The sequence below is a fragment of the Carlito syrichta genome, unplaced genomic scaffold (assembly GCF_000164805.1).
Source record: "Carlito syrichta isolate Samal-C Ts95f unplaced genomic scaffold, Tarsius_syrichta-2.0.1 Scaffold305865, whole genome shotgun sequence".
In the NCBI taxonomy this organism is placed as follows: domain Eukaryota; kingdom Metazoa; phylum Chordata; class Mammalia; order Primates; family Tarsiidae; genus Carlito; species Carlito syrichta.
The window spans coordinates 282,783-297,096 of NW_007249961.1; positions in this window are offsets into that span (position 1 = coordinate 282,783).

Genomic DNA, 14,314 nt, shown 5'->3' on the forward strand with positions numbered 1-14,314 from the left:
AAAAAAAAAAAGAAAAGAAAGCAGGGTCACAAGAGGGGTGAAGGAAACAGTGAACATCCTGGTTAGTGGCAGCAGACTGGACTTCTTGTTGGAGCTGAGCATGGGTTGCTGTGAGGGCTGATACTCATGAGCCAATAGAACTGCCCCCACCTGCCCTCCGCCAAAGTTCATGTGGACCATAAAATGCACAGTGGGGATGTCTGTGTCATCTTCTTCCAACACTGCTGAAGTCCTCTATTATTTTTCTTAATTAATTAATTTATGTTTAAGATTATTTATTTTAAAGACGTGGGGTACAATTCAGGATTAGGTATACAAATGTCATTATGCAGGTACCCTTGTTGATGAGATGTGCCCCCCACTTCTGGTAGTTTTCCACTACTGCCAAACCCTTTCTTATAGTATTATGATGATTGTTCAAGATCCATTTATGAGTGAGGATGTGTGGTACTCAGTTCTTTGTTTCTGTGATAGATCATTCAGTATTATAGACTCTAAGCCCATCCAAGTTGCTGTGAATGAAGCCCTCTATTAACAGAAGTTCTAGGGAAGAGGGGTGGGAAAGAGTGGCTAGAGAGAGTAGAGACAGTGAACTGGACGTGTTGAAGATGAAAGCGTTATGAATAAGAAGCTGGCTTTTACAACCGACACACAGTATTCATACTCAGAGGCAACAGGCCTCATTAGCCAGGTCTTCTCCTTTTTTGAAGTCTCTAAATACTGGAAAGAGGATCCACATTCTCTCCCTAGGAAAGAGGTGATTTGTTTATCTATGAATCCATCTTTTATAGAGTCACTGCCAGTTGATTTTTTTCTAATATAGCATCATCTCCTTGGCATGACTCTCTTTATACACATTAAGAGGAAATTTGTCTCCAAACCCCTTTCTTATGAAAAACTGCACTGAATATAAATGCTCACTCAAGAACCAGAACCAACACTTGCAGTAAAAAAATTAATATAACTGTGCTAGTTGTATCACAATTACAGAATTTTTTTTAAAATTATTTTTAATTTCTGTACACTTAAAAAAAAAAAAGAACCAGAACCCTGGACTCACATGACTCCTTGGCCAGTGCTTCTTTCTACTCCAATTTTTTGTCTTCATCACTTACCAAATGTTCTTTTCTGGGAACGTGTATACCCTTGGAAAGATGAGAGTGGTTTATGGTAATTCCAGGCTGGATGTTTGGTTTGGGAGAATGCCATCAGTCACAAAAATCTTAGCTTCTGGCAGCAGAAACCTGGACTTTGTCCCCGTTTCATTTTGCCATGCTTATCTCTACCAGCTTACCTTTCCAGTAGAGGTTGTGACACTGAATTCCCATCAAGGATCCTGAAAGTCAGCCACTGGATTGGAGGCAGCATGGCAGAGAAAGTAGGAGCTGGCCAGGCATGATGGCTCAGCCTGTAATTCCAACACTTTGGGAAGCTGAGGTGAGGAGATTGCAACTTGGTGAGGTCCACGCAACTTGGTGAGACCTCATCTCTACAATAAATCACAAAAACTAGCCGGGCATGGTGACGTGCATCTGTAGTTCCGGCTACTTGGAAGGCTGAGATGGAAGGACTGCCTAAGCCCAGCAGGTCAAGGCTGTGGTGGCCATGAGCGTGCCACTGCACTCCAACCTGGGCAACAAGAGTGAGACTCCAACTCAAAAAAAAAAGAGTAAGAGCCAAACCCTGAACTCAGACAAACCTAGAGTGACATTGACTCTGCCGATGGTGATATTGTGACTGAGCACTCAATGACCTGGAGAGGATAGATCATGTCTAAAGGGAAAGACTGAGATAAAATATGGTCCCATTTTTGTTCAGTCATGTTCCGTCAAAGTTTTACATCAAGTGATATCCACGTTTCTAGGTAGTGGAAAGTGATTGTGTTATTTTGGGTATTCTGCATTTGTTACAATGAAATGTGCATTCATTTATTCACTCAAAACTACTCATTGAGCACCTTCTTTGCAGCAGCTATTACAATAGATTTGGGGCATACAATGAGGGAATATAGGGAATAATCCGTTCTATGCCATGCCTTCATGAAAAAGAGACTTGAAATTGTCATGCAAAAGAATTATACAAATTGGGTGTAGCTGCTCATGCCTGTAATCTCAGCACTTTGGGAGGCCAAGGTGGGAGGATTGTTTTAGCCAGGAGTTCAAGACTGCATTGAGCTATGATTGCTGACTGTACTCTAGCTTGGATGGCAGAATGAGATCCTGTCTTCAAAGTATAAATAAAAGAAATGGTTCTGCTGTCACAGGCCTCCTGCCACTGCAGCAGTGGGACATCAATTACTACTATGGGAGCACAGGAGAAAAGACTTCCCTCCTATTTCTTTTCCTTAGCAAGCTAATCGCCAGGAATGTCAAAGGACCAGCAATTGAATTCACAATGGACTCCCAATTCTGCTTGGTGAGTGTCCCTTTTTACAAAGTCCATACTGTCTCATGAAGAGAGAAACTCTTCCTCATAGCTGAGATTTTCCTGATTGCATTCTCTAAGTACCAGGAAACCCTGAATTCCAACCCGGCTGTGCTTAGTCTTGTGTCTCCTCTTTCCCCAGAGGCTGTTGGCTGAGGCTCAGGCCTCTCTGAAGCCTGCTGGCCCCCATCTGATGAATGAATCAGGGTGAAAAGACTCTCAGGGGGAACATGGTGGGATTTAGTGGCCAGCCTGCTGTCAGCAACAGCAAGGGCCACCCTCAGAGTCTGGGGCTGGCAAACAACAAAAGAACTCTGCATTCTGTTTAAACATATTTTACGATATTTCTTTTCAAGCACAGCCAAAAGGAACAATGAAATAAAGGTATCTCAAAACCCAAAATCTCCTATGGAATTGTATAATACTGGAAAAACTGAGAATTCAGCCAGACACAGTGGATCATACCTGTTGTAATCCCAGCACTTTGGGAGGTGGAGGCGAGAGGATTGCTTGAGCCCAGAAGTTTGAGATCAGACTGGGTAACATAGCAAGACCTTGTCTCTACAAAAATAATTTTAAAAAATTAACTGGGAGTAGTGGTGTATCCCAGCTATTTGGGAGGCTGAGGCAGAAGGATCGCCTGTCCAGAAGGTAAAGGTAGGAGTAGCCATGATTGTGCCACTGCCCTCCAGCCTGGGTGACAGAGTGAGACCCTGACTCAAAAAAGCAAAACGAAACAAAACAAAAACAAACAACAACAATAAGAAACTAAGACTTCAGCCGGGCTCAGTGGCTCAGCCTGTAATCCCAGCACTTTGGGAGACCGAGGCATGTGGATTGTCTGAGCCCGCGGGTTCAAGACCAACCCGGGCAACTTGGCGAGACCTCGTCTCTACAATAAATAAATTTTTTAAATTAGCTGGGCATGGTAGCATGTGCCTGTAGTTCCAGCTACTTGGAAGGCTGAGGCGGAAGGATCGCCTGCACCCAGCAGGTTGAGGCTGCAGTGGCCAGGAGCTGCAGTGGCCAGTGCACTCCAGCCTGGGCAACAGAGTGAGACTCAAAAAAAAAAAAAAAACCCCAAAAAACAAAAACAAACAAACAAAAAAAAACACCGAAAATACTAAGACCTCATGTAGGGAGGGAAATTATTTTTTTTAGTAGAAAAGAGATTTTGTTATGTTGCCCAGGTTGGTCTCCAAACTCCTGGTATCAAGTGATCCTTCCACTTTGGCCTCCCAAAGTGGTGGAATTACAGGTGTGAGCCACCACACCCAGCCCTGGGAGGAGATGATTTTAAAATCTCAATAATTTTTAAGTTTTATTTAAGTTTCACATGATTAAGTATATCTTGCCATCATTATTATCATTAAACTTCTGTATCAATTAGGCTGTTCAAATATCTCAATCTTTTAAACATGTTTAGCCATTGAAAAAATAGAAAAGATTCTCAATTTAGATGGACAATAAAATGTTATGTCAAAAAGAGACTCATTTACCTTGTACATTCATTGGCAGAAAAACCTAACATGAGAAATTCACCACTTATGATTGAGCAGAGTCAAATCTGTAGATTTACCAGAAAGTCTGTCTCAATCCGATTAGTTGGCAAAACAAGGAGTCCTTGGTGAGCTCTCTGTGTCCTAAACATTCTGCAATTCCTAGGTTTCTCATACTTTCAGAGAAATGAGATTTACAACATAGTGTTTCAATAAACAAAAAGTGCTCTCAGGTCCAAGTGATTTGCCTTCCAATTTTCATTTCATGAAAGATGATTATCTGCCTAACTGGAGACTCACTTCTCCTTGGACACATTGTCTCCTGCCATAATCCCCAGGGTGCATCCTTTCTGGTCTGTCCTGCTGGGTGGCCTATTCCTCAGAGGCAGGGCTCTCCACCTCTTTGAAGCCCCCATCTTTACATAGGAGCCCCAGGCTCACCACATTTATTCCCAGGTGTGGAGAGCTCACAGCAAGGGGACCTAACCCCAGCAGGACCTGAAAGGGGAGCTAGGGTACGAACCATTCATAGAAAGACTGAGGATGAGGATATTCCCAGCCCCTGCTTAATATACCACTCCCTCTTGACATGCAGACATGTTCACCTCTAGGCCTGGTGCCCTTGGGAAAAGCCTGGAATTTCTGGGTATCAGGACCAGCAAAAAGGTTTCAGAGCCAAGGAAGGGTTGAGCCTATGGCTTCCTGAGGTCCTGCTGGCTACCACATGTCCCAGATCTGTTCCTCAACTTCCACCAGGACTGCCTATTTTTCCAACTCTAATGTGGGAATCCTCAGATGAATGGGAGTCACCAGGGAAGGAAACGCCTTGTCTTTGCTCAGACAGTCACCTCAACTATATCCCATCTCCACTGAGAGATGTATAAGTTCCAAATCCTGGCTTTCTTTAATGCCTCAGAGCCAACATCTCACCTGCCTCTGAATTAGCACTTACACTTTGCCAACTCAGGATAATTCCCTTCCCACTGATGCTGTGTGTGTATGTTTGTGGAGTTGTGTTTTTATTATTCTTTTTCAAATTTCAACTGTTTTGGCTGCAAATAACTCTCAGTGTCTTCTGCTTGAAAGATTTTTCTTTTTTTAGAGACAGAGTCTTTTTCTGTGACCCAGGCTGGAGTGCAGTGGCGTGTTCATAGCTCACTGTAGCCTTAAACTTCTCGGCTCAAGTGATCCTTCCATCTAAGCCTCTCAAGTAGCTGGAACTGCAGGTGCCCGCCACTATGCCTGACTAATTATTTTATTTTATTTTGCAGAGTTGAAAGTGTTTCAACTACGTTTTCCAGGCTAGTCTTGAACTCTGGGCTCAAGTGATCATCTCCATTCAGCCTCCCAAAGCACTGGGATGTAGGCATGAGCCACTGCTCCCAGCCTGTTTGAAATCTTCTTAATTAGATGATTTAAAAAAAAATAGGTGTCATTATTTTTCAGGTATTCCAAGGCCAACAGATAAGGTGATGACTGCCATTGACAAGATAGTCTGACAGTCATACTTCCCAAGAGAAACGGGTGCAGAAAGGGGACCATATGAGGAAGCATGTGGGAAGTTAGGAGACAGAAGGACTGGGGGGGGGGAATGTGGGAAAGAATCTTTACTGTGTTTCTGCAGGAAGGAATGGTGTGGCAGGGTGAACAGGCTTAGGATGGCTAGTTGGAATGATTTCAGCAGGCTCTGGGGCACACGAGCTGACCCTGGTTGTACAAGACCTGGTTCTAGAGGCGCTAGAGCAGGAGGAAAATGTCCCAGAGGGTTGAACAAAGGAGTCTGTTACAGGCGTGGACTCTGGTTGGTTTGCTCATGAAGGGCATGCTCCCAGGCGAGGCATTTACTATCTCTAGGAAACGACTAGCTCTGAGGGAAACCGTCCCTCATGGTCAGCAAGATCCCAAGATGCCAGGCATTAAAACATAAATTGAGAATGTAGTGGGAAGACAGAGAGATCATGACACTGAGACTATTATAGGAAGTGGCACTTTATCACGCTGGCTGTCCCAGCGGGCTCGAGGGGCTAGTGTGTCCAAATCAAGACCCGCAGAATGGGAGAAGTGGGGTCTTATACCCTTGTTTAGGTAAGGGAGGGGGTCATGTTGAGTGATTGCATATTTCCTTGGGAATCTTACAGGGTTGTACTCAGCAAAATCAGATTTTTCAAAGAACAAATGGTTTTCAGGAACTGCAGAGTTGTAAACCATCAACTTCAGAAGAGGGGTTTTGGATAAGTCTGTGAATTAGTTATTCTTTTGCATTTCCATGAAAGGGCCAGTCTCTGACCAATTGGCCTTTCTTAAACAAAACCTGCCTGGCACCTGGTGGGTCTTTAAAGCTTGCAGCCTGCCTTTCAAAAGAAAATACCTTTAACTGCTACCAAGCCCCCTTTCTGCCACATCATTCCCCTCTTGATGCTTGATCTTTTATAGATTTAAAGCATCATTATTCTTTATTTTTTTTTTTTGAGTTGGAGTCTCACTCTGTTGCCCAGACTGGAGTGCAGTGGCTGCTCCCAGCCACCGCAGCCTCAACCTGCTGGGCTCTGGTGATCCTTCTGCCTCAGCCTTCCAAGTAGCTGGAACTACAGGCACGTGCTACCATGCCCAGCTAATTTTTTGATTTATTGTAGAGATGAGGTCTCACCAAGTTGCCCAGGCGGGTCTCGAACCCGCGGGCTCAGGCAATCCACTCACCTCAGCCTCCCAAGGCTCAGGATTACAGGCTGAGCCACTGAGCCCGACTAGCATCATTATTCTTAATTTGGTGCATTAACATTATATAGGCCGCAGTTTTTCGTTCAGCAACTGTTTCCACAAACTTAGAAATGGCGTTCATAATTATTGGGGCTATGCAAGGGAGGATAAGACAGGATCCCACCAATAGGACGACAGATCCAATAATATACTTAAATTCTCCCAGACCGAGAGCATGTTTTCAAATTAATTGCCGATTTTTATGCCTTGCCATTTTTGCACCAGGACATGGGCAAGTCTCCTAACATTGGTGGCTATATCAGTTATAACTTTACCATTATTATTTATTTGCAAACAGCAGTTAGAGCTATTAAATTTACCACATACTTTTTCTTTTTCCGCTAGCAGGTAGTTCAAAACTAAGTGGTTTTGTTAAATAGCTGTGTGCATTTGGGCTTGCTGCTGAGCAACAAGCTCAGAAGCTGTGGCTATTTGATTAGTTATAACTTCTAAGATAGTTTATAACCTGATAATGCAATTTAGCGTATATATAGGCGTGTGGTATTTCCGACTCCTATTTTGTGCCCATGTGGCTGGGCCATAAGTATTTATGATTTTCTGGGATGACCATTTATTATTTCTTTAAATCTGGTTCCTTTTTATATTAGGAACTTGGTCAAGGGATTGAGCATCTCATGTTTTGCAGCCTTCATAAAGGGGAATGCCTAGTTCATCCCCCCTTGGGTTAGGTAGAAGGAAAAATCCTGGCTAGATTATTCCTATGGTACATGTGCCTTTTCATAATGCTAAGAGCTGGGCATATGAAACTTTTTCATATGTTCAAAATAGCCCTTTAGTACATTGAGAAAATTTAGTTGCATAAGCAGATGCCCGATACCAAATAGGCCTTGTTGGCACGAGAATAAACTTCTGGCTGGGATGAATAATGATGGAAAACTCTTAGGTTTGGCCAGATAGTTTCTATACACGTACATACTGGGTATGTGAGGGAAGCGATAAACACCCAAATTAGGCAGAAATACATAAAAGCACAACATTTTCTGTTATAAGAAAGAATGGGAATGCTAGTGAAACCCTTTTCTAACATGCTCAATGGGGACAACTCTTAATTCTACAGCAAATAAAGTTAGCTTTACAGCAATTAAAACGACAAACAGTTTAGCAAATATAAAGGTTGACAAAGCAAAACAATGGTTTATCAGTAATGTCCGCTGAGTACTTAAGCTGAATCCTTAATCTTCTGTTGTGCGTCGATCAGTCAGTCTCCGGTGTGTGACTGAAGCAGAGCTTGAAGCATCCTCAGGCTTCTAGAGCAGGGCTTAAGAAATTTTGACTTTCCAGACGGTCAGCTTAAGGGGTGTTGCAAAATCTGCAGTGCACTCCCAGTCCTATTCTGCTATAATGGATCCGAGGAACTACTTCGGCTACTTTGACTGAGGTCAGGGTAAACAAAAGACCAGTAAATGGCCCCTTCCAGAGGGGCTTTAGAGGTTGTACATTTCACTCTTTTACTCATACCATATTACCTGGCTGAAAAGAATGGGCATTGGTAATTAAGTTAATTGGCAATTGTTTTCTGACTTGACAATGGATGGCATTTAGGACTGAACCTAAGGCTTGCATCTGCTATTTTAGGGCAAGACTTCCTAATTCCTTTAAGTTTTCCTGTATGCCCTTAACGAGAGGGGGTGGCTGCCCATAAAGAATTTCAAAAGGCGAGAAGCCTGTTTACTTTATTCAAAGGCCTGTTTTTGGGTCTTTTCCCATAGCAGGGGCTTCTGTTCACTCCCCTTTGAGGCTTCATAGAGGGGTTTCATCATGATAGAGAAGTTAGGTATTTAAATTCTATAGACTAGTATAGGAACAGGACCACCCTTAGGGTCCTTTTTTTTTTCTTATAGTTGTTGGTTTGGGTCCTTCCTTTCTTCAATTTTTAGCAGCACTTACTTCCCTGGAGTGTTTGAGTTTCTTCTGGTCCAAGAAGTATCTGGAGAAATAAACTTATAAACTGTGATTAAAATCTGTCCCAAATGGACAGCACATTTTCTTATGAGCATTTATGTTTGTGGCCCCCCTTTCCTTCAGAGGTGTAGGGAAAAGGCCTACTGTTAAACAATTTCAAAGGTTTAACAAATTCCATTTCAGGGACTTGGATCCTGAGTGATACAATACCAAATACCTATGTTTAGTTTGCTCATGTCTCCAAAGGATTTCTAGTGATTATTATGTGAAACCGCAAATTGAAAGATTGTACTGTCCTAGTTCTACATCTGATGGAGTTTTCCCTGGATTTGCCAAGGGGTGGGATAGGTTGCCACTCGGCCTACAGTAGAAATGTTTGAACCTTTTTAAACCTACTCATAGGAAATTTTAAAAATTACCCATAGGAAATTTATTTATGTCTAGCCTGTGCTAGCTACTCTGCCTCAATTATTTATTTTTTAGAGATTTTTCAATCCCATAATCATTTGGGGTACTGAGAGGTGAAGGTCCGTCTTCTGTAATTTCTTCAGAGCTGATAATGTGTGCAGTTCTGCCTAGCCAGAGCTCAAAAATCTCTCCCTGTCTGACCTGAGGCAACCAGATTTGTTTTAGCAGTGGCATTGTTTGCAGGCACTGACTGGAATTCCTGCATGACCATTATGTGGGCATGAAATTACTGGATTCTAGCTCAATAAAAGGAATAAAGTCAGGCATACATTTTGACAATTTAGGCAGTGACTGATTACCTTTTGTACAAAAGCTACAAGGCCTGAGTTATTAGCATAACTTAAATGATAAACTTTAATTTCTGTGGCTTTATTACAAATACCAGCTTTTGTATTTCTGGACTATAATGGTAGCCTGACATTGTTTTTAGACTATAATTTGAACTAGGCACTTAAGTAAATTCTATATAAAATTTGAAGAGAAATCCAAAAATGTTTAGAGACTTGCATTCAGAAAAGACTTTATTATGCCTAGATTGTTTATAGAATTTCTTCTGTATATATATTTTTTCATAAACTTTTCTTATACCATTTTTGGCACGCTTATACTATTTTATTTTTGTTCTTCAACCGCTTTTTTTAAAAAAAATTCTTAGATAACTATCTACTTTATTATAGGACAGAAATTTACCATATGAGATTTTTTTTAGATAAAAATATCTTTTTTTCTTATATTCCTCCTTTTTTGTTTTCTTACTAAAACCTTATTTGTATACCAATAATCTTTTAATATTTTTCTTTTGCTTTTTGCTTTCCTTTTTATTTATTTATAGATAACCTTTACAGTTATAATTTGAATTTACCTTTTAGTAACCATTAGGTGAGACATTTAACTTTTGGAACACCTTTAACTCCCACTGGAGAGCGGGTTTTAGGAGAAAGAAGTTCAGTATGAGCACAAGGGCTAGAAACTTAGCCTCAGTATTAATTAAGAAATTAATTTGGACCCCAGCCAGATTCATATAGGCCCAAGGATTCTCTGGGTTGATGACATACAGAGCGCTGCACTGGGCCGTGCCCCTCCCCCTTTAATCAGCAGCCACCATTACCAAGCTAGGTGTTTCCCTTCGGGAGAGGCCACACCATCTCTTTTAGTGACTTTTTAATCTGGATGTTGGACAAGGTCCTGGGGGCTTAGGTCTTCAGGAGCAATTGTGCTTCAAATACCCGGATTGACCACATTCATAGCAGCTGATACCATCCCCCTTAGCAGGTTTATCCTTATCAGGCCTCTTTTGGGTGACTGGAGCTTTGCCTTTAGTGGCAACTGCCAATAGGTCTGTTTACTTTTCCTCTGGTTAGTGCTCATTTTGGAGTTCTTTTTCTTTTTTCCCTTAATGCTTCAGTTTCTAAGAACTTCAGAGGCTTTCTATAATTGGGAGTTTTGTATTCATAGTCCTGAGTTAAGCCTCTGGAGTTTGGCATTTAATATTCTATAGGATATAATCTTGTTTGCAAAGTAGTGAAATAAATTTTTTAAATGCCTCTGCATACAGAACATTTGACCATTTTATTTTTCCTTAGTTCTACAAAGTGAATTTAATTGCAGATAGTTTTGTTCTTTTCCAAATCTTATCTGCTAACTTGTAGTGAGTTCAAATTTGATTTTTAATAATGCACTTATTATTATTAAACCACGTAATTTTAATTTGCTCCAATCATTCAAAATCTGTCCCAGTGGGGTGTCTGAGGGTACAGATTATTACATATTTTCTTGGTCACATTTTTTGAAAACCCAGAATTTGTTTTGAATGCTTGCGATTTATTCCTCAAAGGAGAATTCTAAAACAAACAAATAACTAAATAAAGTCATAAACAGCAATGCCAGGAATTCCTGGAACCCTGATGGCTTCTCCCAGGCTGAGTGTTCTCTGCCTTCCTTGAAGCCCTTTTTTTTTTTTTTTTTTTTTTGGTCCACGACTTTCCAATGACGTCTACAAAAATGGCCTGGTACAAAACCTTTTTAGAGTGAACAGACCACATAGATGTCAAATGATCTGTTCCTACTTATTCCTAATTATGAACAGGCAAAATTATCAAAAGTCCTCATGAATTACTAAACAGTAGCCTTAGTTGTAAGATGTGGACAATTAAATGAGGGTGATTAGGTCTCACTCTATGTTCCACAGAGTGTGCCTAGTACTTGACCTGTCCCTTAGGTAAAATACTGAGCTTACAAAGTATCTTAATCAGGTGGAAATTGCCAGTTCTCATGCCTATTAAGTCCTGCAAAGTATTTAGCATTTAAAGTTTTACCAGTCTTGTAAGAGGTGTGCTAGTTAGGTATAGCCAAAAAAGCAAGCATTAGTGTTATTTAGCATTACAATATAAAGTAGGGACTCAGCATACATTACATATCTCTAAGAGACTTCCCAATAGTTTTACAGGGACAAGCAGTTGATTATGATCTTAGGCAAGGTCTAAACCTTTAGAAACAGACTTACTCTCAACAAACCTGGCTTTTAGCATTTGAAAACAAGAACAGCCTATTCATTCCCTTAGTTACCAGAGAAAGATTACAAAATTATTATTTTTTCAAGGCTAGCATTAACTTGCACTGAGTTAGCAAAAGGCTAAGTAGCATATAAGAGACATTTCTACATTTCTTTACAGGTGGATTAGAATGAACTCCTTCAGAATTTATGAAGGAGAACACAGGCTAAGGAAGGGAGGGAGCATGGTCCCCAGGAAGAATTTAAGATAACCGGTAACACTTCATATACGTAGCAGGCAATTTTTCCACAACCTTAACAACAAAAGGCAGAAATTTTAACAGTGCCAGCGGGTTGGGAGAAAACACCACACAAATAAAGGGAGACATAAAATGACATAAAGAAACATGTGCCAATCAAGTTTTTAAAAGAAAACATGTCCCATTAAATAAAGCATAATAACTCAACCAGCTTTTTAGCAGATTTAAAAAGACAGATACACACAAATAAGAGAATGAGGGGGATGGGAAACATCTGCTTTGTCCCCCTCCAGTCATACTCCTCGGGAAGATGTCTCAGACACTTCTTAGCAATTGGCAGGTTGGTACATCCCCAACGCAGGCTAACTTTATGCGGAGCCCTCCCACCATCCGTCTCCTTCACACACAATCACACAGCACATTCTTCAACTCTCTGTCCTAATCCTAGGAGCCTACGGGTTCATCTTCAGACAGTGTTTCCTTCCACTGCCTTTCAGCCCTTTCCTTCAGGCTGAAGATTACTAGCAGGCTCTGGGAGGTGATCAAGCTCCCCTTCTGCCATCCATTGGCAGGTCTATGCAAAGGCTCTTATTCCTACCCTTTCTGTCCGGTGGTCTTTCTGTCCTTTCCGTAAGGTCGTCGTCCTTATGCCAGTTCCTTGCCTCTTGGGTTCCTGTTGTGCTTTCATGGTCCAAGCTTCAGTGTGCCTGTAGGGGCCTCCCTCCTATGGATCAAGAGGTCCGTTGCACGCCAGGCAAGAATGCCCTTCCCATTGCCCTGGAGGTTGTACCTCAGTGACAAAGGAGGTGGAAAACACTGTCTCCAAACTCTTCATTTCCCAGCTGATGCACCAGATATGTAGCAGGAAGACAGAGAGATCATGACACCGAGACTATTATAGGAAGTGGCACTTTATTACGCTGGCCATCCCAGTGGGCTCGAGGGGCTAATGCATCCAAATCAAGCCCCACAGAATGGGAGAGTGGGGTCTTATACCCTTGTTTAGGTAAGGGAGGGGGTCGTGTTGAGTGATTACATATTTCCTTTGGAATCTTACAAGGTTGTATTCAGTAAAATCAGGTTTTCAGGAACTGCAGGTTTGTAAACCATCAACTTCAGAAGAGGGGTTTTGGATAAGTCTGTGAATTAGTTACTCTTTTGCATTTCCATGAAATGGCCAGTCTCTGGCCATTTGGCCTTTCTTAAACAAAAACCTGCCTGGTGCCTGGTGGGTCTTTAAAGTTTGCAGCTTGCCTTTCAAAAGAAAATATCTTTAATTGCTACCAACTCCCCTTTCAGCCACATCAAGAAGACATGCTTAATGTGATGAGGAAGGCCCCTGAGAATGGCTTAAACATCCTCTTTAGATGGGCCAGGCTGTGTGAGACTCTTGCCAGTGAATGCTTCATCCTTGCCTGGCTTCCTTGATCACAGAGTATATCCCTCCATCTCCAGTTTCCTAACTAAAATGTCTAAATTCACATCCAGTCATCTATTCTTCCCTCTCTTCAAAGTGATCAGGAATCCAGTGACGTCCTCCATGACAGGTCTCACTGTACTCTAGCGCTCTTGGTCAGTCAAGTGCATAGGTCCCCTATCTTTTTGGCTTTTATACATTTTTGCCCCCAACCTACCACTCCACAATGACCACCTGGAGCGCAGTGCTCACTAAGTCCTCCATAACCTGCCTGTGTGCATCCTGGGACATTTCATTCCTATGATTGGCCACAATGTGTTCCATCTACTGCTTACATCCCTGTTTACCTGGCAATGTCTCACAACTCATGCAACTGCCCTGTCACCCTGGGGCCATGGACCACATGCTGCACTGCTTGTCCTGGAGTGGGTAGGGTGAGAGCTGATGCCCATCAAGGCTTCACTATCACTGCCACATCTCTCATGTACCATCATACCTTGCCCAGATGCAGTTCAATGACACTTTAGCATTCCCCATGGGATGGTGGGGTGTGGCACACACACTGTTCCCTGGGCCCCAATGCCAAATACCATGCTTAGGGGTTTACAAGAAATTGTTTCATGCAGGCCTGGAAGAAGAAGGATCTCAAAGTTGGTAGCCCTACCTGTCTGGTGCCTATAACAGATATAACAGAGGCTGCAAATAACTCTCAGTTCTTCTGCCCCAAAGACCGAATCAGGAATCATGGTGGTCTCCTCACCTGTGGTTAGTCCCATGCTCCCACATCTCAGAGACCAGTACGTGTCTCCTCTTTGCTCTTATTTTTTATTTTATTTATTTATTTTTTTATTTTTATTTTTTTAGGTGGAGTCTCACTCTGTCGCCCAGACTGGAGTGCAGTGGCCACTCCCGGCCATCACAGCCTCAACCTGCTGGGCTCCAGCGATCCTTCCACCTCAGCCTTCCAAGTAGCTGGAATTACGGGCATGCGCTACCACGCCCGGCTGATTTTTTGATTTATTGTAGAGATGAGGTCTCGCTGCCCAGGTGGGTCTCGAACCCGCAGGCTCAGGTT